At 38.0% G+C, this 25,807-nt stretch overlaps 1 protein-coding gene across 1 annotated transcript in view; it reads left to right on the top strand.

Moving 5' to 3' along the window:
- Positions 1 to 25,807, top strand: part of COL8A1 (collagen type VIII alpha 1 chain) — a 157,450-nt gene that overhangs the window by 98,369 nt on the left and 33,274 nt on the right. Inside the window, exon 3 of the mRNA XM_059921305.1 lies at positions 2,501 to 2,620. The gene's annotated coding sequence lies outside the window, so the exon portion shown is untranslated. The remainder of the gene's footprint in view (positions 1 to 2,500; positions 2,621 to 25,807) is intronic.

Below are 25,807 nucleotides of genomic sequence, written 5' to 3'. Positions count from 1 at the left end.
TGGCTGCATTCATTTAATATAATTCTTAATCCTTTTCATCCTTAAATTTCCATCAGTGATACATTGGAAAACTCATCTAAAAATTCAGGTTAACCATACATTTAATTATATAGTTGCTGTGTGGAGGGGAAAAAAAAGAAGTGTGACTAGATAGTTCTTGCTTCGTACTTTGCCACATTTCTGGTTCATTCTTCCAAAATGAACTGAAATGGCAATGAGCTACATTTGGTCTGTGTAGCTAGTAGTTCCCATCAGGTGTTGCGATGGTGCTCAAATATTGAAAAATTTGATTCATTTCATAAATGTGATTGTAGCACTCTTTCTTACAGTGTTCTGAATGACAAAGCAAAAAGGTGTCCTCCTATAACAGCATTTAATTAGTAATTATTTTAAAGGACATTCTTCTGGCTAATAGGCAAGGACTCCTTGTAAACATATATTGTAAAAACTCAATAAATGCTAAATGATGATGGTCATCTAATGCTCTAAAAATTTAAGATGAGATCTTTTCAGTTATTTTCTCTGTTTCCAATAGTGCATTTTAAAAACTGGTTTTGTCTTCTGATTATGGAACTGTGAAAGCTGTGCAGAAAGAACTAAATTGAATAAGATGTATGACACACACATAATTGTGATCTTCAGTGTTTCTATTTATCCTGTGTATCTTTCTCCTATTTTATTTTCACCATATCCAGAAAAAAAAAAAATTGGAGGAAGAAAACATTGGAAAAAATCTTATTGTCTAATGCAGTTAATCACCATGAGGGCGGGGGTTGTATCTTTTTTTGGTTTTTTTCAGCATTTTATCTCCAGCACTAAGCATTGTGCCTTGCACATAGTACTGCTCAATGAATATTTAGTGAAGAATGATTTGGGTAGAGGCACAAAAGTATTTACCAGCCTGTTCCTGTGATCAAGTCTGAATCTGGAGAGTTTCTTTTTCATGGAGGCAGCTATGTGAGTGGAGCATCTCCTCCGTATCTGTTTCCACTACCTGCTATTCATACTACACAAGCAATGGACTGGAAAAGTCAAGACCTTGAGTCCATTTACCATCTGAACTTTATTACGAGAGATCATTTGAGATTCCATGGCTTTCCAGAGACAAAAGGTTCTCAACTCACTTATGGTTAGCCCAAACTTTATTTATGTCTGAATATCCACAAGTTGAGCCAAAGTTCAGAATGCTGCTGGGTCCACCCTTCAGGCTTGAGTACACATGTCAGAGGTTGGGCCTTGTGTTTTGAGTACACTCGTGTTTTATAGACATTCAGCAGCTAGAACCATTCAAGTAGTTCTTCATTTTGTGTTGAACACACAATACAGGTAAAGTCCAGAACTATACTCTCCAATATAGTAGCCATTACCCACAAGTGGATATTTAAATCCAAATTAATTAAAATTAAAAACTAAAAATTCAATTCCTCAAATGTACTAGCCACATTTGAAGTGCTTAAATAGCCATTTGTGGCTAGCGGCTACCATATTGAACAGTGCAAAACGAGAACATTTCCTTTATCACAGAAAGTTTTACTGAATAGTACTGTTCTAGAATACATCACTTATATCACATTGCAGAAATTCTAAATTAGATACCCAATTCTGCACTTATTTCCTAATCGACCAATCCTGGCTTTCAAATCCTTTTATTTATCTAAGTTTCTAAAGCTTCACTGTTTAAATCTTTTTTGAACAACAAATATAAATAATATTTCCTAAACAAGTCTCTGTGAAATATATCAAAACAAAATAGAGACTATCTATTATGCAAAACACAGAGTTAAATTTCTGAAATTCGGTTTAAGTGGGGAGAAGTCCCATATGACTCGTAAAAAGTCTAAATTACACATGGTTTATAAAGCATACTCAACTAAATTACATCAAAAGCTCAGATGAAAACCTGAAAGTATTGCTGAATTAAAGCTCTACCAGACCTGATTTGATACATAATAGAGAATAATTTCTAACTCGAATACTGCTGTATGCAAATTGGATGGAAATGTGTTGATGGCAGAGATCACTTCTCTTAAATAAACCTAACTTTTCTCCCTGAGGTATTACTTCCTCATAAATTTACTTCCTCTGTAGCAACTGCCCACATCCTTTCTAAATTATCTGTAACCTGTATTAATGGAAATTAAATTAATGGGAACCTAGCACATAATATAACCATGAAAAGCAATAACTGTATACTGAAAAAAAGGTTTATTTGGACAAAAGCTATATATAGTATATGTGTAAAAATAAATAAGTGCATATTTGCATACATAGAAATACAAAAAATTATTCTCTCTCCTAATCAGCATACAAAGATCTCTAATATCAACTAAATGTGCACTTACATTTCGGCCAATAACAGCAACTTTTATTGAAGTGTGTCTTTATACATTGCTGTAATGTAATTTCTCCTATGATCCCAAAACAATACACTTTGATAATAATCCAGCTTCTTGTTGTCTTTCCAATTGAGTAAAAGTATCCTCTTTTTTTTCTACTTCAGAAGCTGTTCCGGAAGTGGAGTAGCGTCGGGTGAAGAGACAGAAACCAGCCCCAGACGTGCCACAGGAAAGCACAAGCAAGGACGGTAGTCCTCGATTCCGCAGGCAGGCCGAGTCTATATGTAAGTGTGAGAAGCCATGGAGGGCGCGGTGGCCTGGTGGCCGGTGGTCCACAGGCGCGGCGGCTGCGGCGACGGAACTCACTGTCGCTGTTCGGAAGACAGGGGCTGTTGGCAGACCCTGGGGTACCCGGCCTGCCTGCAGGTCCTATCTCCCACCTTCATCTCCACTGCAAAAGCCTTGAGACCATCGCTACTAATGCCAGGTTTTTAAATCCCTGAGAGTAAAATACATGTGCAGAGTGTGATTCGAGCTGATTTTTAAGCCCAGGCACGTTGAATAGAGTCTTAAAATAATCATTGCCATAGGACCTGACTAGATATCCAAGTGTTCACCAGATGCTAGAAGCTAGATTTTGCAGAGGAAAATTGCTAACTTAAGCTTCTTTTCATGATTCAGCAGAGGGTTTTAAGTAATAAAAGATCTGGAGATTTGTAAAATAAATAATTCCAGTGCAAGTGGGAAAATTAAAATAATCTTATCATCTCCCAGTCATGTCTGTATGTGCTTTTCTACCATTATCAAATTTCTCTTAATTGGGCCAATTTTTTTTTCTGGCTGATACTTTACAGTTTTATGAGTTGTAATGAAGAAATAATTCCTATACTACCAAATGTAAAGTAGATAGCTAGTGGGAAGCAGCCACATAGCACAGGGAGATCAGCTCGGTGCTTTGTGACCACCTAGAGGGGTGGGATAGGGAGGGTGGCAGGGAGACGCCAAGAGGGAGGAGATATGGGGATATATGTATACATATAGCTGATTCACTTTGTTATAAAGCAGAAACTAACACACCATTGTAAAGCAATTATACTCCAATAAAAGATGTTAAAAAAAAAAAAAAGAAATGATTCCTTTCAGATGACTGAAGTGCCATGTACTAAATTTTCCTAAAGACAATCTAGGATGTATGAAACAGAGCATGATATAACGTATATGGTTTCATTCATGTACAATATTGAATATATCTACAGTGAAAAATAGTAACAGCATTGCCAGAATTTCTTTTATCCTTAACAGATCTCTCAGTAAAAGCAATTAAAATATAAAGTACATCATTAACTTTTGAACTTCGACAGAAAAAAATACCATCCATTTCTGACGAGTAGACATTATCTCATAGTATCCACAGCCATCTTATGCATATTACCCTTGCCTGGTCTTAAGTGTGACTTCTGGACACACAACTCAATGTTTCCTAATATTTAATAGTACAATGGCTTTTTATAGTCTATTTAATTTTATTTAGTAATTGAAAGAATGAATAGTTAAGATTCCTCAGATTTTTGTGTTCTTGCTGGAGGTGCAGTTGAACAAAAAGAAAAACACAGCATCTAGCCCTATAGTTAATGCACATGACCACATCCTGTCTAGAATGAATCCATTCAGAGTTCCTGGAGAAATGCAAATACATTATTCATTTTCCTAATGTATCACATTTTACTACGGGTACCACTAATTCCATCAAGGCCAGATGTTAACCAAATGAAATATTTATAATGCAAAACCACTGAATTAAAAAAATATATGCTCATTTAAGCAACAGGTTATAGAACTCAAGCCAATCACATATTTTGGAGAAGCTGAAGGAGGAGGCATGACGTGTGTTACATTCATAATGTCAGGGTAAGGTTCTGAACTCAATCCAGAGAAACTGTATGACTGTTGCAGCCAACTAAAGCTCAGCTGCTTCTGGATTTCTTGTAACAAAATCTTGCTGCCAAGGGCACTGATGGGCTCACCCAGTAAAAAATTACAATAATAATGTTAAACTAAATCATAAAAATGCAGAAGGTGGTTATTATAGGGCAGAGGAAAGGAATTGCTTTTAAAGTTATGATGGAAATATCAAAAATACATTTTATTGAATTTTTAAAAAATTAAACTTTGTTTTTAAACTAGGGTGCAAAAGCAAGAAAATGTAAAGGTTGTTCAATAAATGATTTCATTCAATGGTCAACAGCAATGATTCAGCAAGTGAAAATAAAAATTATATTTATTCAACATAGTCAATTCAGGCAGAACTGAAGCTTATATTCTGATAGTTTTCTAGTAAAAAATAACCAGATGAAAGTCATTTTTAAGGAGGAATTTTGACTGAAAGGGAACAAAGAACTTGAATGCATGTCTTCTCAGTGAAAATGAACTTGGCTTATGCTTAATTTCACATAGTATAAAACTAAATATTTCATGTGGTTTTTAAGTTCTAGGAAGAAATTCATTTGAAACAAATGTAGAAAATGACCCAAAAATTTAAATATGAAAACTATGATAGACTTACATTTAGAGAAATAGACCATAATAAGTAATCCTCTGTATGCCCTCCAAAAGTAAAGAATGTAAGTTTTTAAGTTATTTTTTGGAAAATCTGGAATTTCCTTTCTGATCATCTTTATACCTTCTGAAAATATAGATTCCTGAATCATATATCATAGACAGTTTGCTAGACTCCATATTTTCCTCAAGTTGAATAACATATTTCTAAGTGACATTTATCAGAGAAACAAGCTCCATTTGCTCCTTAAAATACCTGATGTGTCTTACGCACAGTAAGCACTAAATAATATGGTGAATTGAACTGAATTATTTCCACTTTCTGTTCAGAGATTAATGTGTCTCTTGGATTCACACTAGAGAGATGGTGTCTCACACATGTGGATTAATGAGCTACATCTGTAACCAAAAATATCCATGGAAAACCTGCTGAATTGATCCATATCTGTTTTATTAATCAAGCCCAGTGTGGAAGGGCTTTCTTGTGGTTGTACTATATTTTGGAGATAAATAGAGTGGGGAAACCACACTTCAATTTAGAAGTTGTTCGAAACATTGAAGAACGTAGGGTTTTGTATTATATGACAGCAATAAAGTCCAATCCTTGATGGTTGTAATGCTGATATATAAGTATATAAATATCCTATATGTATAATTTTACTGCAGAACATTATGACAGTGACCGAGAAGACCCTAACCATTTAATATGGAATTTACTTCTTGCTGCCACTCTCTTCCTTCCTCATTTTTTAAAAACAAAAACGTTTGGGTTTTATTTTTAAGCCAGCAATTTAGGAACAGCCGATAGTTGAAGCAGATGGCTAGAAGTCAGAAGCCCCAGATTCTATCCTTGATTCTCCTACCAACTGGGAATGTGGCCTTGTACAAGTCATGAGAGTAAATCTACAATAAAAGGGGGTTATAATGCCTTACACATGCATGGTGCTTTATGATCTTACACAGCACTTTCAAATATGATATATTATTTAACCTTCCTCACAGCCTCCTAAGACCCAGAGACGCTAAATCACTTGTTCACAGTCATCTCAGTATCAAATGTCAGAGCCAGGAACAGACATATATGAGGATTCCAAGCTGGTCTTTGTCTCCTTTTCTCTACGCCACAGTGCCATGCTATGGTACCTCCAAAGCTGGGCTGTCCAATATGGTAGCCATGAGCCACATGGGGTGATATAGCACTTGAAATGTGGCTAGTCCCAACTGAGATGTACTTGATTGTAAATTTACACACAGAATTTCTAAGACCTTGAACAAAAAAAATAATGTAAGCTATCTCATTAATATTTGTATATTGATTCCACATCAAGATGATAATATTTTTGATATCTTGAGTTAAACTATGTTATTAAAATTTATCTCACCTGTTTCTTTAACTTTTTTAATGTGACTACCAGAAAATGTAAAGTCACATACATGGCCCACATTGTTTCTATTGGTCAGAGCTGGACTAGAGAATTCCATTGTTCAGAGTCCACAGTACAGATTTCACAGTCCTGGACTTCTTTATACACCTGTCCTGATGTAGCTGAGACCAATTTCCAAAGACTCTGTCAAACATAGAGCAATGTAGATTTGCAACAATAATTCAGTCATTCTTACCCATCTTTTATAGGCAGGAGAAAAGTGAGACTTTGTTAGATGATGCCTCAAATTGCTCATTCATTAAAAGGTCTCATTTTATACTTGTAGAATGATTGAAAAGCTTAGAGTAAAAGTACCTTGGAAAGAACTATAAATTATATTTATGACTCTGTAGCACACCTTATTTTAAAATGTGTTCCTATTAAACAGTATGAGTGAATGAGACATTGGACTATTAGGTGATATAGGCAATGTAACATAATAACTATATATAAATTTATTATAAAATAGAGTATATTTTATTCCCCCTACCAACTCTTTAAGATATCTTATATGTAATCCCTAAAGAAGTAGCTTATCTCTGCTTTGAAAAATTTAAGTGAAAGTCCTCAGGAGAAATGGGTTCATATTTAGGAGAAAAAATATATATAGTAAAAAACAATAATCAGGCTCCCTGACTTCAGACTATACTACAGCTACAGTAATCAAGACAGTATGGTACTGGCATAAAAACAGAAATACAGATCAATGGAACGGGATAGAAAGCCCAGAGATAAACCCACGCACATATGGTCACCTTATCTTTGATAAAGGAGGCAAGAATATACAATGGAGAAAAGACAGCCTCTTCAATAAGTGGTGCTGGGAAAACTGGACAGCTACATATAAAAGAATGAAATTAGGGTTTCCCTGGCGGCGCAGTGGTTGGGAGTCTGCCTGCTAATGCGGGGGACACGGGTTCGAGCCCTGGTCTGGGAAGATCCCACATGCCGCGGAGCGGCTGGGCCCGTGAGCCACGGCTGCTGAGCCTGCGCGTCTGGAGCCTGTGCCCCGCAACGGGAGGGGCCGCGATAGTGAAAGGCCCACGCACCGCGATGAAAAGCGGTCCCCGCACCGCGATGAAGAGTGGTCCCCACTTGCCGTAACTAGAGAAAGCCCTCGCACGAACCAAAGACCCAACACAGCCAAAAACAAATAAATAAATAAATAAAGTAGCTATAAAATTAAAAAAAAAAAAAAGAATGAAATTAGAACACTTCCTAACACCATACACAAAAATAAACTCCAAATGGATCAAAGACCTACATATAAGGCCAGACACTATAAAACTCTTAGAGGAAAACATAGGAAGAACACTCTATGACATAAATCACAGCAAGATCCTTTTTGACCCACCTCCTAGAGAAATGGAAATAAAAACAAAAATAAACAAATGGGACCTAATGAAACTTAAAACCTTTTGCACAGCAAAAGAAACCATAAACAAGACGAAAAGACAACCCTCAGAATGGGAGAAAATATTTGCAAATGAAGCAACTGACCAAGGATTAATCTCCAAAATATACAAGCTGCTCATGCAGCTCAATAACAAAAAAACAAACAACCCAGTCCAGAAATGGGCAGAAGACCTAAATAGATATTTCTCCAAAGAAGATATACAGATTGCCAACAAACACATGAAAGGATGCTCAACATCACTAATGATTAAAGAAATGTAAATCAAAACTACAATGAGGTATCACCTCACACCAGTCAGAATGGCCATCATCAAAAAATCTACAAACAATAAATGCTGGAGAGGGTGTGGAGAAAAGGGAACCCTCCTGCACTGTTGGTGGGAATGTAAATTGATACAGCTACTATGGAGAACAGTGTGGAGGTTCCTTAAAAAACTAAAACTAGAACTACCATACGACCCAGCAATCCCACTACTGGGCATATACCCTGAGAAAACCATACTTCAAAAAGAGTCATGTACCACAATGTTCATTGCAGCTCTATTTACAATAGCCAGGACATGGAAGCAACCTAAGTGTCCATCGACAAATGAATGGATAAAGAAGATGTGGCACATATATACAATGGAATATTACTCAGCCATAAAAAGAAACGAAATTGAGTTATTTGTAGTGAGGTGGATGGACCTAGAGACTGTCATACAGAGTGAAATAAGTCAGAAAGAGAAAAACAAATACCATATGCTAACACATATATATGGAATCTAAAAAAAAAAAACGTTATGAAGAACCTAGGGGCAGGACAAGAATAAAGACGCATATCTAGAGAATGGAATTGAGGACACGGGGAGAGGGAAGGGTAAGCTGGGACGAAGTGAGAGAGTGGCATGGACATATATAAACTATCAAATGTAAAATAGATAGCTAGTGGGAAGCAGCCGCATAGCACAGGGAGATCAGCTTGGCGCTTTGTGACCACCTAGAGGGGTGGGATAGGGAGGGTGGGAGGGAGACGCAAGAGGGAGGAGATATGGGTATATATATATACATATAGCTGACTCACTTTGTTATAAAGCAGAAACTAACACACAATTGTAAAGCAATTATACTCAAATAAAGATGTAAAAAAAAAAAAAAATTAGCCCAGACTACTGAAAAGTAAAATCTATTTGGCATTTATTATGTGGTCTCAGGCACTATACTGAGAGTTAGACCAAGATTATCTCATTTAGGGATTTGAAAATTAGCAACAGGGAGCAGAACCAACTTTTAATGGTTAAAAATTCTTAACCATTACTGCCTCTTAGGTCAGTGCTGTTTGAAGTCACAATGTGAGCTATGGAGACAGTATTAGAATATGAGGGAATATTGGGCAATAAGAGCAGAGCTCTGCCCTCCAAGAGGACACAAATTGGTAGACTTGTGAGCATGTTTTTGAAAAATACATGCTTATAAACAAGATTATATGAAGGAGGAGTTACTCTTCACTTTCTAAAGGTTTCTTTATGTTACGATAGAAATCTTTATAGCAATGTTCTCCAGTGTGTTAAAACTTACCCGTTATTTATAAAGCAAAGGTCTCATGTAAAACAAAACTATATAATATGAGTTTCAGAGCTTTGTTTTCCTCTATGCATAATACCCACTTGGAGGAAAGTAGGCTGAAATTACCTTAAATATTTTCCGGAAAAAGAAGAAATGAAGCCAAATAAACAAAAAGGGGATCTAAATCAAAATGGCACTGAAAATCACAAAACAGTGAAAACTGAAGAGTTTTATAACTTTTTATACAATAAAAATAATATATTACCTTTGAAGGTTGACATTAAAAATTGTGTATGTAAGCTAATTACATATTAATATTTTTAAAGATTTCAAAATATATAACTTATTGCCAGTTTCTTAATGTTCATGCTTACCTGGAAAGAAATTTAAAAAAATATTAACAATAGCCAACTCTAGGTGGCAGAATTTTAGATATTTCTTTACTTATTTATACTTTTTTGTAATAATTCCAGAATAAACAGGTATTGCTTTTATAATAAGTGAATAGAAAATTTATTGTAATCAATTCCAAAATTGATTGCAAATGAGAAAGGCAAAAATTATCTTGGGGGGAGCATAAAATGCAAATTTTGTTCTCAATCACAAAATTTTAAAATAATAATATATTTTATAGGTTCTTCTTTCCAGTCATTATTGCCCTTCCTTTGATTCAAGATAAAGCAACCTGTGGACTACTCAGTTTCTCTAGACAGTGAGGGTGAAAGCTAGATTGGGTTTTCTAGATTCTCTTGAGAAAGCAATTTACCCTCAGCTGTGAACATGAGTATAAAGATAGATCAAGGTTGTAATATGAGCTCTTAAAGCTCAAAGTTGTTATGACAGCAATCAGAAAAGCAGAGCATCATGTAAAGTGTACCTCTTCACCATAAAACAAACTGACCATAAATCATTTCTAATGGTATCTACTTAAAACTGGCCTTAGACCTTAAGATGTGTAAAATGTCATGTGAGAATATATTATACAATCATATCTTTGAGCAGGATAGGGTCTTAGTGATGCTAAAAAGTGAAATATAGAGCTGTTTTAGGCATCTCTTTCAAATATTCATGGAGAAATAGTCTGCTAACTTCTTTTATGACAACAACACTAAAATTTTACTACAAAGAAAACTCAGAAATGAGTTCCTTGTGCCATTTAATCATTAAATCATAAATCCACAGACCATTAGAGCTGAAAGGGGCCTTCTAGACTATCTCATCCAATAACAGTATTTTACAGATGAGAAAACTAAGAAGGATAAATTATTTTCTCAGGAAAAAGTGAAACCACTGAAAAATATCCCAAAGTATCCAGGAATTCCTGTAAGCTTTCACAGGAAGGAGTAGGTATTTCAAATCCTACCAGAACTTGATAGTTTGGTTGTGGGTACTCCTCGGCAAGGAAGAAAATATACTAATATTGGCTAATATTCATATAATATATGAAAAACACATTCACAGTGAATGCCTATAAAGTAAAAACCAAAAGCATAACAAAGCCAATGATTTCAGACTAGATCACTCACTCATTACTCAGCTTCCTTTCTTCAGTGAGTCAAATAATTGAAAGGAGCTTTCTTTGCCACTTTTCAGACACAAAACATCTATTATCCTGGCTACTTCCACAGTTGCTGATAGACCAAAGAATAATGGGACATTCATTCCTTGAGTTAAAAAAGAAAGGGTGTCAAAATCTTCCTGATTTTATGCATTTATGAAAAATATGCTTATAATAAAATTATATGTATTAAAAACATATTCCTCATCCCCCCAAAATATATACTACACATTATGGAGATTGTCCTGGAACAAGTAAATATTAAGACTCTTTTTCTAAGTTTGTCTAAGAAACTGAAATAATAACACTTGATTTTAAGGAAAATAGGACAATGCATGTACTTGTACTGTCATCTATAAAATAGGAAGAAGAGTAGATTCTCGCAAAGCTGTTTAAGGATTAAATCAATAACAGTTGTAAAGTGCTTAGTTCAGTGCTTGGCACATAGTTAACATTCACTAAGTGTCAGATAGTCCTGGTAGTGATATTATTATTTAAAACACGATGACTCCTCCAAACACACCCTTCCCCTCAGTCAAACCAAACTCTTGAGATTCCCCTCACTGTTTCATGGCACATGCTGACCCCTCTTTCCAAATGTTCTTTTCCTACTTCCCCTGGTGAACCCATCAGCCAGGGTTCAGCTATGAAATTCCCTCCTCTTACTTGTCTTCCCTCATCCCTGCTCCTGACTTAGTTGCATTCACCCATTACCCAGGGTGCCCTGCAATATGCCTCTTCTAGCAACTGAGACATGACTTTTTTTTACTTGATTTCCCCCCCTCCCATCTAACACACACATGCACGCATGCACATGCACGCATGTACACATGGAACTGAAAGTGCATCACACTCAATGCATCTCACACACATATTTTTGTATCTCTATAGAAACACCTATTGAAATGAATGAACTCCTATATAAAAAAATAAGTGATTTTTTTCTTCATAAGTAGTTATCAGTCTAGAATGTGTATCTAGTGGCCTCAGTTTTGAAGGGGAAAAGGGGTGAAGGATATAGTGGGAGAGCTGGGGGATACAACTTGGCAGCCCTGGGCCCTGGCTCTGCCACAAGACTAACCCTATGGTCTTCAGTGAGTCATTTAACTGCCTGGACTCACTCTCCTTCTTAGCAAAATGAATGAGTTGGGCAAAATATTCTCTGAGGACCCACTCAGTGCTAACATTTATATGATGCTAAACATTGGTTCATCTCAGTGGTTCTCAAACTTCAGCAGGGATCAGAACCATCAGGTGGGCTTCTGAAAACTGATTCCTGGTCAGCGGGTCTGAGATGTGGCCCAAGAATTTGTATTTTGTATAATTTCCCAGGTGATGCTGAGGCTGCTACGGGAGGGGGGGGGGGGTGCACCAGACTTTGAGAACCAGTGATTAATCTTCTTAACACAGGGTATCCTGACACTGTCCTCTTGCCACCTGGCAGACAGTAAATTCACAGTAGGGTGGAGGCAAATAAACCCAGGCTTCTGTGAAGCTGCCATCAGGAAGACTGTGTGCCTTTGGGTGAGTCCCAAGAGTGGCCACAGAAGGCAGAGTTTGCTCACCCTAACAGTTCTGTTAAAGGCCCACGTTGTGGGCAAGGGACAGCCTGAGTTCACAACGCTGCAGGGCACAGAAAACAAATTCTAGGGTTTGAACCATCTGTTAAAACCTCCTGCTTCTGAAGTCACAATGGATCACAACTGCCATCTAGTGATGGCTTTGAATTACTGCATCTAGAGACTGCGGAATGAAATGATGCTTTAATTTGGAAACTACTACTTTTTACCAAACTGTTCAAGATGAGAACTTCTGAGAACAAGCTCTAAAGTATGTTGGTCTTATCTACACTTGTACCTAGGCACTGTAGAAATAAACAGGCGTATATCACTTACTATGTGCTAGGCACTGTTCTAATACTGTTATCTATGTTCAGTTATTCGCAGCAACCCAATAAGACAGATACAATTATTATGCCCACTTCATAGACAGGAAATACAACTACAGATGTACAAAGAAATTAAGAAACTTGCCTGAGGTAGAGTGGTAGAGCTGGAATTGAACCTAGACAGCTCCTGGAGAGATATTCTCTTATATCAGCAATTTAAATACACAGGTAATGGAAACAATTGGTACCTGCGCAGTAGTCCCACCTTTACCATGGTTTTCTTTTCTGCAGTTTGTTACAGTCAACCACCATCTGAAAACATCAAATGGAAAATTCCAGAAATAAACAATTCATACGTTTTAAATTGCATGCCGTTCTGAGTAGCATGATGAAATCTCATGCCCTCTCGCTCCGACCCACCCAGGATATTAATCATCCCTTTGTCCCATCAGTTAGTCATTTAGTAGCTGGTTCAGTTATCAGATCAACCGTGGCAGTATCTCAGTGCTTGTGTTCAAGTCACCCTTATTTTACCTAATAATGACCTCAAAGCCCCAGAGTAGTGATGCTGGCATCTCGGATATGCCAAAGAAAAGCCATGAAGTGCTTCTTCTAAATGAAAAAGGGGAAGTTCTTGACTTAATAAGGAAAGAAAAAAATCATATGCTGAGGTTGCTAAGATCTACAGAAAGAACAAATTTTCTATCTGTGAAATTGTGAAGAAGGAAAAAGAAATCCATGCTAGTTTTGCTGTCACACCTTAAACTGCAAAAATTATGGCCACAGTGTGTGATAAGTACTTAATTAAGATGGAAAAGACATTGACTTTGTACAATAAGATATTTTGAGCAACCACATTCACGTAGCTTTCATTAAACCATATAATTGTTCTATTTTATTATTAGTTATTGTTGTTAATCTCTTACTGTGACTAATTTATAAATTAAACTTTATCATAGGTATGTAAGTATAGGAAAAAATATAATACATAGGGTTTGGTACTATCCAAGGTTTCAGGCATCCACTGGGGTTCTTGGACCATATCCCCCACAGATAAGGGATACTACTGTGAATAGTTACCAGTTCCCAGATATGGGTCTGAAAATTTTTATGAAATATATACTGAAGAATTAATTTTTTCTGATTCTTCCAAATGAAATCAGCTCATGTATAATAACTAAAGAAATGTATCTACCTACACAAAGACACCACAATGCAACAAAAACAGCACCACTTGGAATTAACTTCCAACTTGCTGTGCAACTTTGGACAGGTTGCTTAACCTCTCTGGGCCCCACTTTCTTCATCTATAAAGTAAAAAAAATTAAAATGTAGTTCACGTGGTTTGAAGTTCTTTAAAGCCAGATTAAATTTTTGAGACCTGCTCAAGTTACCTAGTGAATGTGGTCACAAGAGCAAATAGGGAGATAATGGAAAGTAACCATACTTGTTGTTCTCAAATTGTCCTGCACATGGGAAAGGAGACAGAACAGCAGGTTAGATCTCCTGGTCTATTATGCAGACGTGCTTGTAGTAATAATAAGACTCATGGTGAATGCAGAGAAGTAAAGAGCTCAATCAGGGAGATCTATGTTTCACTTCTCTTCCTGAGTGCTGCACTTGGCTTGTGCACCTGTACTCTGCACCCTTGTATATCCCTGCCTTCCAAGAGTCCTCACCAAAGCACTCCTGCAGAAAAGTCGAATCTTTGCTGGTGGATTGAGGTCCAACCCCCCTCACTCCAGACTTCTTTTATCAGAGATTTCCTTGGATTTAAAAACCTGCTCACTGCTAAGCCTTTTAACTCCTTAATCTAAGACTTCTCAGTTACCAAACCATTTCTAACCTCAATAAACCAAACTCTACAGGATGGTTATCAAACCAAAATACTAGTGGTACAGAAACACAAAGGTTGGTTATTTGGTTGGAGTTCTGACTGAGTAGAAAAATGGGTATTTCCAGCACCTATTAAAGGATCTTTTGGATTGAACACATAGAATGTAATTATGTATTACAATTTACATGAGAATTTTCCTTCAAAGAGCTCAAGTTTCTATAAAGTTATTTTTAAAATAAAGATCCTCAAAATAAGGTGATGGTACCTAAATAATAGTGACTCAGGATACGTTTTTATAGAGAGATCCTAAAACTTGCTGATATGAAAAATGTTTCCTCAGTATTTAGAATAGTCAAACTCATACAAACAGGAATAGAATGGTGGTTGTCAGGGGCTGGGGGCAGGGGAAATGGGGACGTGCTGTTCAGTGGGTATAAAAGTGTCAGCTACGCGAGATGAATAAGTTCTAGAGATCTGCTGAAGGACATTTTGTTTATGGTTAATGATACTGTACTATACCTTTAAAAACTTAAGAGGGTAGGTCTTACGTTATCTGTTCCTACCATGAAAGAAGGGAGGGAGGGAGGAAGGGAGGGAGGAAGAAGGAAAGACTGTTGCTGTCCAAGTAAGGTCAGACTTTAAAAACCGCAGTAACTTTGAGAAACGATTTTTTAGGGAAATAGGATTAGTTTTCAACATTATTCTTTGTGATCCATGCAATGTCATATAACCATAACTTTCCTCAAAACTTAAATTCAAAATATTATGCATTTGTCAAAATAAATATTAAATTTTAAAAGGACTATATAAGGTCTCAGAATTTTTGATGCAAAAAAAAAAAAAAAAGGAACATATCCTAAACTTTGAGCCTGAGCAACCAGATAGATAAGTGGTAATACCATTTTCCAAAATAGGGAAGCCTGGGGTAGAATTAGTTTTTTAAAACTTATAATCCTCTAATCATGTTAGTTAATCATTTCAGAATTAATTTTTTAAAGTGAAAGGAATTTTTAATTCAAGAGGATATGGGATATGTCACCAGCTTTTTAAGGTTGAGCCATGTTTAGCAACAGTGATATTCCACCACCATGTGGACCCCCACTCTGAGACAGAATTCTGAACCAGACAATCAGCCTGATCCAGTGTGATGTTTCAAAATATTCTTTTGTAAAATAGTTTCAAAGACCCATGACTGGAGAATTATAAAATCATGCTTTCTGTCTAGGACATGTTTATAAATACGCATAATGGAAGCCTAGCTCTCCACTCTTTCAAGAAGTAAGGTAAAAGTCCATGGTTCAGTTCAAAGGAATGTTAAATACTGGCCTGAGATTTATACTCTTGGGAAAGAATGTTACAGTGGAAACAGGGAAGAAATGTCCTTGGTTTGTGAGCCAGTGGCTCTTTTGTGGGAACCAGAGTCTTGAACTTCCAGGCAGCTGTGTTGTACTGAGTGTGGCCGCAAAGATCTGGGGACAGTGCCATCACATCACCCATATATGATTGCTAAGAGCAAGAAAACCCTTTGGGGGTACAGAGACTTAGCCAAAATCACCGTAAATCTGGATAGAACCAAAACTAAGTAAACAGTATTTTAAAAATGGATACAGGAATTATTTTACTTATATGTAGAGAAAACTGAAGGGACACCAAATTCCAAGGAAATGTGGTTCCTTTGCCAGGTCCCCCTTTTTCAGAGAATGCCTCCTTTTCAACATTTTAGTTTGTATGATGGATACTAATTAGCTACGATTTTTTATAGATGAAGACATGAAATTCTAATGGCATATAAAGACAGGGACCTTTCCATCTTCTTTATTGCTGTGTCCCCAGCAATTAGAACTGTACCTGGCACACAGTTAGCTCTCAGCAAATCTTTGTTGAATGAATGGAGAAAAGCTGGAATAAATTGCTAAGTCAAAGGAAAAAATAGAAAGTAGAAACGAATCTTCTCTTTCTAATTGTTTTTATGTAAAAAGCCACATTGTCAGCTGAAATCTAATAAAAATTACAAGAGAAAATTTTCTTTCAGGGGGAGCAGCTCTTGTATAATGCACTCTTTTTCTCTGGTGTCAGCACTGGGTTCTCATTGCCCTGCATATTTATAACATTCATTGGCACTGACTGAGCATTAACAGATCTTTATCTTGAGTTTCACCAGTTTTTACGTAGCCGACATATTTCACCCAGTCTTCATAGTCTTTGTCGAGGGGGCATCATCAAACTGAAGAGTTAAACAAAAAATTGAATAATTGACAGGCTGGCAACCACAAAATTTGATTTCTTTTGACCACCCACTCAGTTCTAAGATTCTATGATTCTAATTTGCCTTAAATTTACATCTGTTCCGTCTTCTTAAAAAAAAATTTTTTTTTTTTACATTAATACATTCACCCTTACCAGTTCTGACCTCAAGCTCAAGGGCAGTCTTTTTTCCATTGCTCTCATTCTATCTGGCCGTAGCTATTGAGTTGCTATGGATTGAAGCTAGTAAAGAGAAAAATAAGAAACAAAAAAGGAAACGTCCTTTTAGGAAAGTATTTGATGAGAAAACAGAAGCCTCACATATCTAAGGCATAGGCTTGCCTGGAATCTGTTCTGGATTTTAGAGGCTGTTATCACTCAACCTCAAGTGGATCAGCATGAATCTGTCCTTGTATCCAGTGTTCTTTGAGACCCTTGACTCTAAGACCTTTTAGAAATGTGTATAAGTCATTCTAAAGTGAGAAAATGAATAGGATACATTCTATTAGAAAGCTAAGAGGAGAGAAAATAAATCTTTCCCATCTCCCTTTTTGGTGACATTACACTTTAAAAATAGGTATGGGGAGGAGCCCAGGGGAGGAATTTCAGTTAGGCTAATCTACTTACTAATAGAATTTCTTCCAGGATACAAGAGCCTTTGGCAAACATTGGTTGGCACATTCTTCCTAAAAGGTAAAAGGCTTTTTTTTTTTTCCCTTTGGCAGGTTTTAAAAGACACTTAAGAGTGTCAGGCAAACCTTCCAAACCATGGCCAAAAGCAGGTTAATCCAAAACACACACATCCCCAGCCAGCTCAAGATCAACCAAAAAAAATTAGGTCTAGGGATTACAGGATGTTAACTGTGAAACATAATCCCATGATATTTATGGCTCCGGAGACTGGGCAGAGCTACTCTCGAGCACTGTGAAGTACTCCTTACACTGGGGCAATTGCTCATATTTGATGCTATAACATGTAACGTATTGAAGAGAACCAATTAGTCACAATCCACGCAGTAGGGTCATACTTCTCAAACTTTAGAGGGCCTAACCATCAACTGGAGCAAGCTTATAGAAAATTTGGTGTTTTGGTCCACTTCCCAAGCCTATCTAGTCAGACTCCGTGGGGAAGGAGATTGGGAACAAGGAAGGCCAATGAGTAAGATGCAGATGTTCTGCACACCACACATTGGGAATCACTGCACTGGAGTCTGGAGCAAGGTCCCTAAAGTCAGGACTGTCTCCAGCCCTAATTCCCTGCACCTAGCACTAGGGCTGGAACCTGGTAGATACTCAAGGACTATTTAAAGAATGAAAAGCAGTGAGCATTGATGGATGCCAGGAACTGTTGTAAGCACTCTACACATATTAACTCATTTAATCCTCATAATAAAGGACTATTATTAGCCTTGGCACCCGCTGGGCACTCTGCTCCCACAATGTCCAAAGTGTCACCTGACTGGTTCCTTTGTTACATTCAAAGGTAAAGTAGCATCAGTTTCACACCCATCCCATCACCAGATCCTGTTCCTTTTCTTTACAGTATTTGCCTCTAAAGTTATCTGGTTTGGTTTTTTTGTCTGACTCCCTTCACTAAAATTTAAGCTCCATGAGAATAGAAATCTTGCAAGTCTTACTTGTCACTGTATCTTTAATGCCTGACTCACAATAGACACCAAGGAAATATTTAAATATTTAACTGAATGTATGTTAAAAACGCATAGTAAATGCAAAGTAAAGAAGTTGTGTTTGCTATATAATTTCTTCGTTCTCTCAGAACTTCCAAAATTTATTATGATAAGTATAAAAAAGTGAAAGAAAGACTTCTAACCCAGAAATGTCCTGAAGCTGCTTTCCTGATCTACCTTGTCCCAAGTCAGAGACTGGACAGGAGAAAAAGGGAGAACCAAGTAAGAGTTAAAATGGAAAGTCTGGAAGATTTTTCACTCTAGGGCATCAATATTTCCTTTGAAATGAATTCTTAGGACATCAGACACACCCATGTTCAAACATAAGTAAAAAACATATTCCAAGATTAAATGTACATGATTTTTAGATTAACCAGTGTTTTTGTTAGCCACATAATGCCTGCTTTACTAGTTTAAAAAGCTGTACCTACATGACACCAAAAGAGCTAGTTAAATCAATGAAACTCAAGCTGATTGCTTCAATAGTGATACCGTGCACCTCAGATTTGGACTTGAACCCCCGTAACGGGACTCGAACCCAGCCTAAACCCAGATTGGGGCTCGAACCCACGGTCCTTTAATTAGAATCACTCATCTGGTGTCTGGACTTACTGAGGCTCAGGTTCTTTTTGTCTCAGCACAGAAGGAATTCAGCAAGAGGCAAAGTGATAGGCAAGAAGTAGATTCATTAACATAGGATGCTTGTAAGAGACACAAGCGGGCAGGCAAGGGAGCTCTGCCCTGAGGATTAAGTGGGCTACAATTTTATAGTCAAAGGAAAGGGGGAAGGGAAAGAAAGACTGCCTTCTTCGAGTAGACATGAGGCTTACATCACTAGTTCTTCCTTCGTATCAGGCAGGAGAGTGTCTGACCCTATGAGGTCAAACTAGGATTATCATAGCTCTTATTCAAATCAGTAGAAGGGTGGTGACATTTTTCTTCCACCTAATGGTCTGGGGCATATCTCGTGCTTTTATTTATGGCTTTATAGTTAAGCAAGCCTGCTTCATTCCACGACATTCCAATAGCTTTCTTGAGCGATCATTAACTTACAGTGGTCTCCCAAAGTTTCCTAGGTTTCCCTCTCTATCTATAGTCCCCTACTGGGACTTCTACAACTACCTGTGTAACTATGCTATTCTATCCCTATCAGTAGTAAGAAGAATGGGTAGACCAGTTCACTCCAAATGGTGAATGTGTCAGGATCATTGACCATTTTACACTATGCCAACAAAATCAAAATCAGGAACTGAATGTAGTCTCAGGAGAGAGAAAGAAACTCATTTTTAAATGGGTTTCTCACATGGTATAGCTCAAAACCACGGGTCCTTTGAAAAAGGCCACTAGCTAGTTGATGTCATATCAATGCCAACCAAACTCTGGCAGGATTCGGACCGTGGATGATCAAATCAACCTCCCCCTCTTCATTTATGGTAGTGGGTCTCAGGCAAACAATAGCTAGGGCCAAGGGACTGCTGCTGAATGAAGCTTTTTGTTCCAAGTCATTTTTACCACTTGCACTGAAATGCCAGAAATGAATGTTGTCAGGGATGCTGTTGGATAGAACATACTCAAAATCAACTAGAAACATTTAAGAAAAAGTTTTTCTTGTTTTATTTTGAGAATATCTTTTTGCTATGATCACTCAGGGAGTTAGCCAGACCTGGGCTGGCTTCATTAGTCATCTCAGAGAATGTGGATAGATTATGGGAAAATCTTTCCATTTCTGAGAAATTGCTGGTCACCAATCATATTCACTTCAGCCAGTCTTTGAGGCTTAGTACGAAACTTGGAAGTACCAAAGTAAATGTGGGAAGGGGCAGAGGAGGGCATGCAACCAACAGTGAGGTCTCTTCTTACTACAGGAAGGCGAAGATTCTTTGCAAAGACCTTCACCTCGGAAGAATTTTGCTGCCATCCACCCCACCCATTAAGAAAGATTTAATCAGAATTTTTAAAAAGATAGAGAGAAATTTGTTTTCATTTTTAAATTTTGCAAGTTCAGTCAACAAAGATAATTTCCTTGTCCACTACCCAGGCCTTCAAAACCATCTGGGTTAACTCAAAGCCAGGTTTAGCACTTTTTGTTTCCATTTCGTGAGCAAAACATGATTTGGATTACAAATTTCTCTGAGGTTCATGCATAGAGCTGAGAGACTCTGTCATTTCCTTATCAGAAGCAACAGGAGAAATTCCAAATATGAAGACTCACAGAGATTTATTGCCTCAATTCCCAGCCTGACACTTGGCTCAGCACAGAGAGTACACAGCCAAAAAGAAGTCCTTTACTAAGGTATGAAAGGAACTGGCTGCTTGTGAAGTCCAGACTTGGGAGTGACACAAACAGGGGTTTGGGCTTTTCCAAGGCCAGCAGAACCTAGTCTGTTTGAAGTCGGATCAGTTGATTTCTTGAACATTTCAAATAAGCAAAATTCTGCAGGAAATGGGAGCCAGATGCATTTTTAACTCAGGAGTTCCTTGGAAGACAGGCAGAAAATAATCAAACGACATCCTCTAGTTTCATTTTGGCCCTTCTCCTAGACCTACCCTCTAGAACTATACGCCAGACATGTATGTAGAGACAGTGATGGAATAAACTCCAGGAGGGGTACAGGTAGAAGTGTATTTAAATAATAATTTGAATTTATTTAGATAATAATTTAAAATTTATTTACGTAAGAGTTGTATTTAAATATAAAAAGAAACAATATGTGTCTGATATAAATGTAGACCAATTTTAAAATACTACATTATTTGGAAGAGGCTCCAAAACATTTTGGGAAGCATCTATTGTAAACTAGGCACTTTGTTGGCAGTTTTCACAATGATCCTCTAAGGTAGGTTGTCATTATTCTCATGATACACCTAAGAAACTGAGGCTTCTTGAGATTCAGTGATTTGCCAGAGGCCACAATGACTGTAAATGAAGAGGCTCATCAAAGGAGTCCCCAGGTGGTCCTCAGGATTGAAATCTAAATGGAAAGAATCTAAGACTAAGTTTCTTCTACACTAGCTTTTGCTAGTCCTCCATGTGGCCCAGGAATAAATGAGCAGCCTGTGTTGAAGATGAGTCAGGAGTGGTTGGCAGCTGTGTGCACGCCAGAAACACCACCACGCCAAGTAGGCACAGGCAACCTTCCCCCAGGAACTCAGAGGGGAGAAGGAAGATGCACTCTCCTTCTCCAAAAAGCTTTGGCTTCAGACATTTAGAGAAAACATAAGAAACATGAAAAGAAGAAAACAGACTCACTTGGCCACGCCTAGTCACTAGCTTGCTAATACCTTGTTCTTTGTTCTTGTGACTTTCACAGAAGATGAACTATTTCCTGCCTCTTAACTTCGCACATGCTGCCCAGAAGCCCCCAGGTTTCCTGGAATTAAGAATTCCAGATATTCCAGCAATAATTTTCTGACACCAAGCTTTGGCTGACAGAGAGCAGATACATACCATGTTTGGTGCAACTGATGTCTGGGGATTTTCCCTCTGCTTTCTTCTGCTTTTTCTTCCAGTGAAACTTCCCATTATTGGTTTTGATTTATAAATTATAATCATATTTCCCTTTCCAGAGATCTCATTTGCAAGATAAAAAAAAAAAGAAGAAAAATGGTAATGGATAGCCATCCCTGGTATTTTGTTAGTCCTCCTCGGCTTCTGCTTTTGAACAGCCTGCTCTGTTTCTTGGGCGCTTCTGTGTCAGCAAAGAAAATCATGGACATTTTAGCATGGAATTTTTTATGTGTATCCATGTTAATCAGGCCCACTCCTAACATTTGTGATGCTTTGGGCAAAAGTACAAGTGGAGGCCCTCATACCATACATTTAAGTATTTAAAAGTTATGGATCGGGACTTCCCTGGCGGTCCAGTGGTTAAGACTTCGCCTTCCAATGCAGGGAGTGCGCTTTTGATCCCGTCAGGGAGCTAAGAGCCTCATGGCGGAAAAACCAAAACATAAAACAGAAGCAATTTTGTAACAAATTCAATAAAGACTTTTAAAATGGTCCACATTAGGCTTCCCTGGTGGCACAGTGGTTAAGAATCCGCCTGCCAATGCAGGGGACACGGGTTCAAGCTCTGGTCCGGGAAGATCCCACATGCCGCGGAGCAACAAAGCCTGCGCTCTAGAGCCCGCGAGCCACAACTACTGAGCCCGTGTGCCACAACTACTGAAGCCCGCACGCCTAGAGCCCGTGCTCCGCAACATGAGAAGCCACCACAATGAGAAGCCTGCGCACCGCATCGAAGAGTAGCCCCCGCTCACCACAACTAGAGAAAGCCCGCGCGCAGCAACGAAGACCCAACGCAGCCTAAAACAAATAAATAATGTTTAAAAATAAATAAGGGGCTTCCCTGGTGGCGCAGTGGTTGAGAGTCTGCCTGCCAGTGCAGGGGACACGGGTTCGAGCCCTGGTCTGGGAGGATCCCACATGCTGCAGAGCAACTAAGCCCGTGAGCCAAACTACTGAGCCTGCGCGTCTGGAGCCTGTGCTCCGCAACAAGAGAGGCCGCGATAGTGAGAGGCTCGCGTGTCGCGATGAAGAGTGGCCCCCGCTTGCCGCAACTAGAGAAAGCCCTCGCACAGAAACGAAGACCCAACACAGCCAAAAATAAATAAATAAATAAATAAATAATAATAAATTTTAAAAATAAATAAATAAATAAATAAAATGGTCCACATAAAAAGAAATATCTATATATATAAAGTTGTGGGTCAAGCTAACAAACTGTTAAATAGCTTATGTTTTATCCTCTGCCTTGGCAAATATACATTCATAGCAATCTGAAAGGCCACATTCAGATTTGGAATTCTCAGACTCCTTGAAGTGCTGCACAGGAATGCAGAGGCGCAGGGAGGCCAGCCTACCCCTGGCTCATTTGTTCCCACCTCCAGCTCAGCCATGGACCACAAGAGGATTCACAACAGGCATGTGAAGACGCCACCTGCACAGCCAACCCCATTCACAACCACTAACAAACAGCTGCTCCCTGGCCCCATGTTGGACCCAGAGGTGTACACCCCAGGGGGACAGTCCATCTCATGAGACTGAGCCCTGAGAAGAAGCCTGTGAAGTCACTAGAAAGAACTCAAGATCATCCAGTTAGAGAATTCTAGGGTATGTGTACCCGAGCATGGTCTAGAAGAAAGTAGGCTCTGGACAGCACAATCCCTGGGGTCCTCACCCCATGGCATGTGGAGAAGGCACAGCTTCAGGAAGGTCAGAGCAGAGGCCCCTCTTGGCCTGATCCAGGTAGTACTTGGACTTAATGTCCCCTTTATTGTAACGGCTAAGTAAGAATTGACCTTATACTGGACATGTTTTATCCATCATTTCCAAGTAACAGGGAAAGACATCTCAGAAGGATATTTAGAACTAGAGGCTCAAGATCCATGGTTTCTCATAAGGCAAGGCATCTCCACCTCAGTATCACTGAGGATTATTCAGTTTGCTCTTTGAATTGCAAGTACAGTCATCTGATTTCCCGCTCCAGTTTCCATGGTCCAAAGCCAATGAAGAAACAAAATCTGTTAAATATTCAAAAGGAGACATCATTAACAATGGATTATTATCTAACATGGAAATAACTTAATTAAAAGGAGGGAGTATAAGTACATATTTCGTTGTCATAAATTTCCTTAGAAGATGAAACAAGTAAGAGCTGGAGAAATGTACTCTGGGAGATGGGAGGGAGGGAAGAGTGGGCTCCTTGGGTTTACATTTGTTTCAAGTGAGGTAGACTGTGATTCTCCCTCCTGTCTAGTGCCCTGGATCCACTTCTGCCTCTGTCAGTAATGATAACAACAATAAAAACAGCTAATACTTATATCGCACTTACTCTGTGCTAGACATTATTCTAAGAGTTTTACCTATATTTACTTATTTAATCTGCACAAAAGCCCTACAAAGTAGCTATTATTATTATCTTCATTTTATAGAGGAGGAAAGTGAGGCATAAAAAGATTTTGGAAAAAAGATAAGCCTTGCCCAAGGTCATGTAGGTAATAAGATTCAGAGCTGGGATTTGAACACTGGCACTAGAGTCTGTGCACTAGCAACACATTCTACTACTTCTTGGGATGGTCTACCACCCAGAGACTGGCCAGCTCAGCTATTACTCACCATCTGCTCGGCCCTGCTTCACCCAGCAACCATGCATTTGCCCCTAGTAGTTGGAGGTTTGACCTGGAAGAGTGGGTGTCTCTTTGGCTGACCTGGGACTTTCTGTTTGCTGTGGGATGAGAAAAGCTTCCAATAGTTGTCACCATGAAGTGCAATGTGGAACCAAGGACTTGGTCTTAAGTCCTTTTCAATTTGTGTATTAGCAGTGGTTTTTTTACCGATGCTAAAATTATTAAAGTCATTTTTAAGATAAATTGTTGAATACTGCATCATTAAAAAAAAAAAAAAAAGGAGTTCAAGGAAACCATAACAGCCTCAAATTCTCTCAACAGCTATTGGGACTTTTTTTTTTTTAAGAGGAACTTTGTATTTTGAAAATTTATTTATTCTCTTGTCTTTAAGGTTCACAAAAGATTAGGGGTTTTGTCTTACTTTTCTTTATTTTCAGTTCTTATTAGAGTACCTTACATATAAGAGGTGTTCAGAAGTTTTTAAATAAATAAAGTTTTGCCATATTCTTCAATAACCCTTAGTTTTAATCTGGAAGCTCAATGAATATAAAGAGCAGAATAACATTTGCATAAAAATTCCAAATTCAACCATTGTGGGCGGGCATTCACATGGAAAGTTTATGTATGTTCCAAAGTCTATTCTATATTCAAAATTCCTATTCAAAGAGGTGATGTGGTATAATAGTTAAGTGCCTAGACCCTGGAGGCAGCCTCCCTGAGTTCAAATCCCAATCCAGCTACTTACTGTCTGTGGGGCTTTTTACTTGTTAAACTCTTTATGCCCCAGTTTCCTCACAGGTAAATAGGAATGATTTTGATAATAGTTTCTGTATCAGGGGGAATTTTCTGAGGATTAAATAAGTTAATCAACACAAGGTGGTTAAATGAATTAATATAAAATGTTTTCAGTACTGCCTGGCAAATAGTAAATTCTCCATGAATGTTAGCTGTCATGCCAAACCATCCCATAATTTAAGAACAAATATGGTTTCTTTCAGCACATAAAATAGTTGTATTTTTAGGGATTGATAAAGTAGTTAACCATATTTTTTCTTTACGGTTAAGAGAATAGTTATTGATAATATTAGTTAACAAAATAAAACCAGAAATAATAGAATGTTATACCTGCTGCATTAGCCACCAAGTGTAAGCAACATAATAAGTTATGTCATGAAAATATGGTTCA

The sequence above is a fragment of the Balaenoptera ricei genome, chromosome 4, assembly GCF_028023285.1.
Source record: "Balaenoptera ricei isolate mBalRic1 chromosome 4, mBalRic1.hap2, whole genome shotgun sequence".
Lineage (NCBI taxonomy): Eukaryota > Metazoa > Chordata > Mammalia > Artiodactyla > Balaenopteridae > Balaenoptera > Balaenoptera ricei.
Note: the sequence above shows the minus strand (reverse complement) of the source record. Positions and strands in the feature narration are given on the sequence as shown.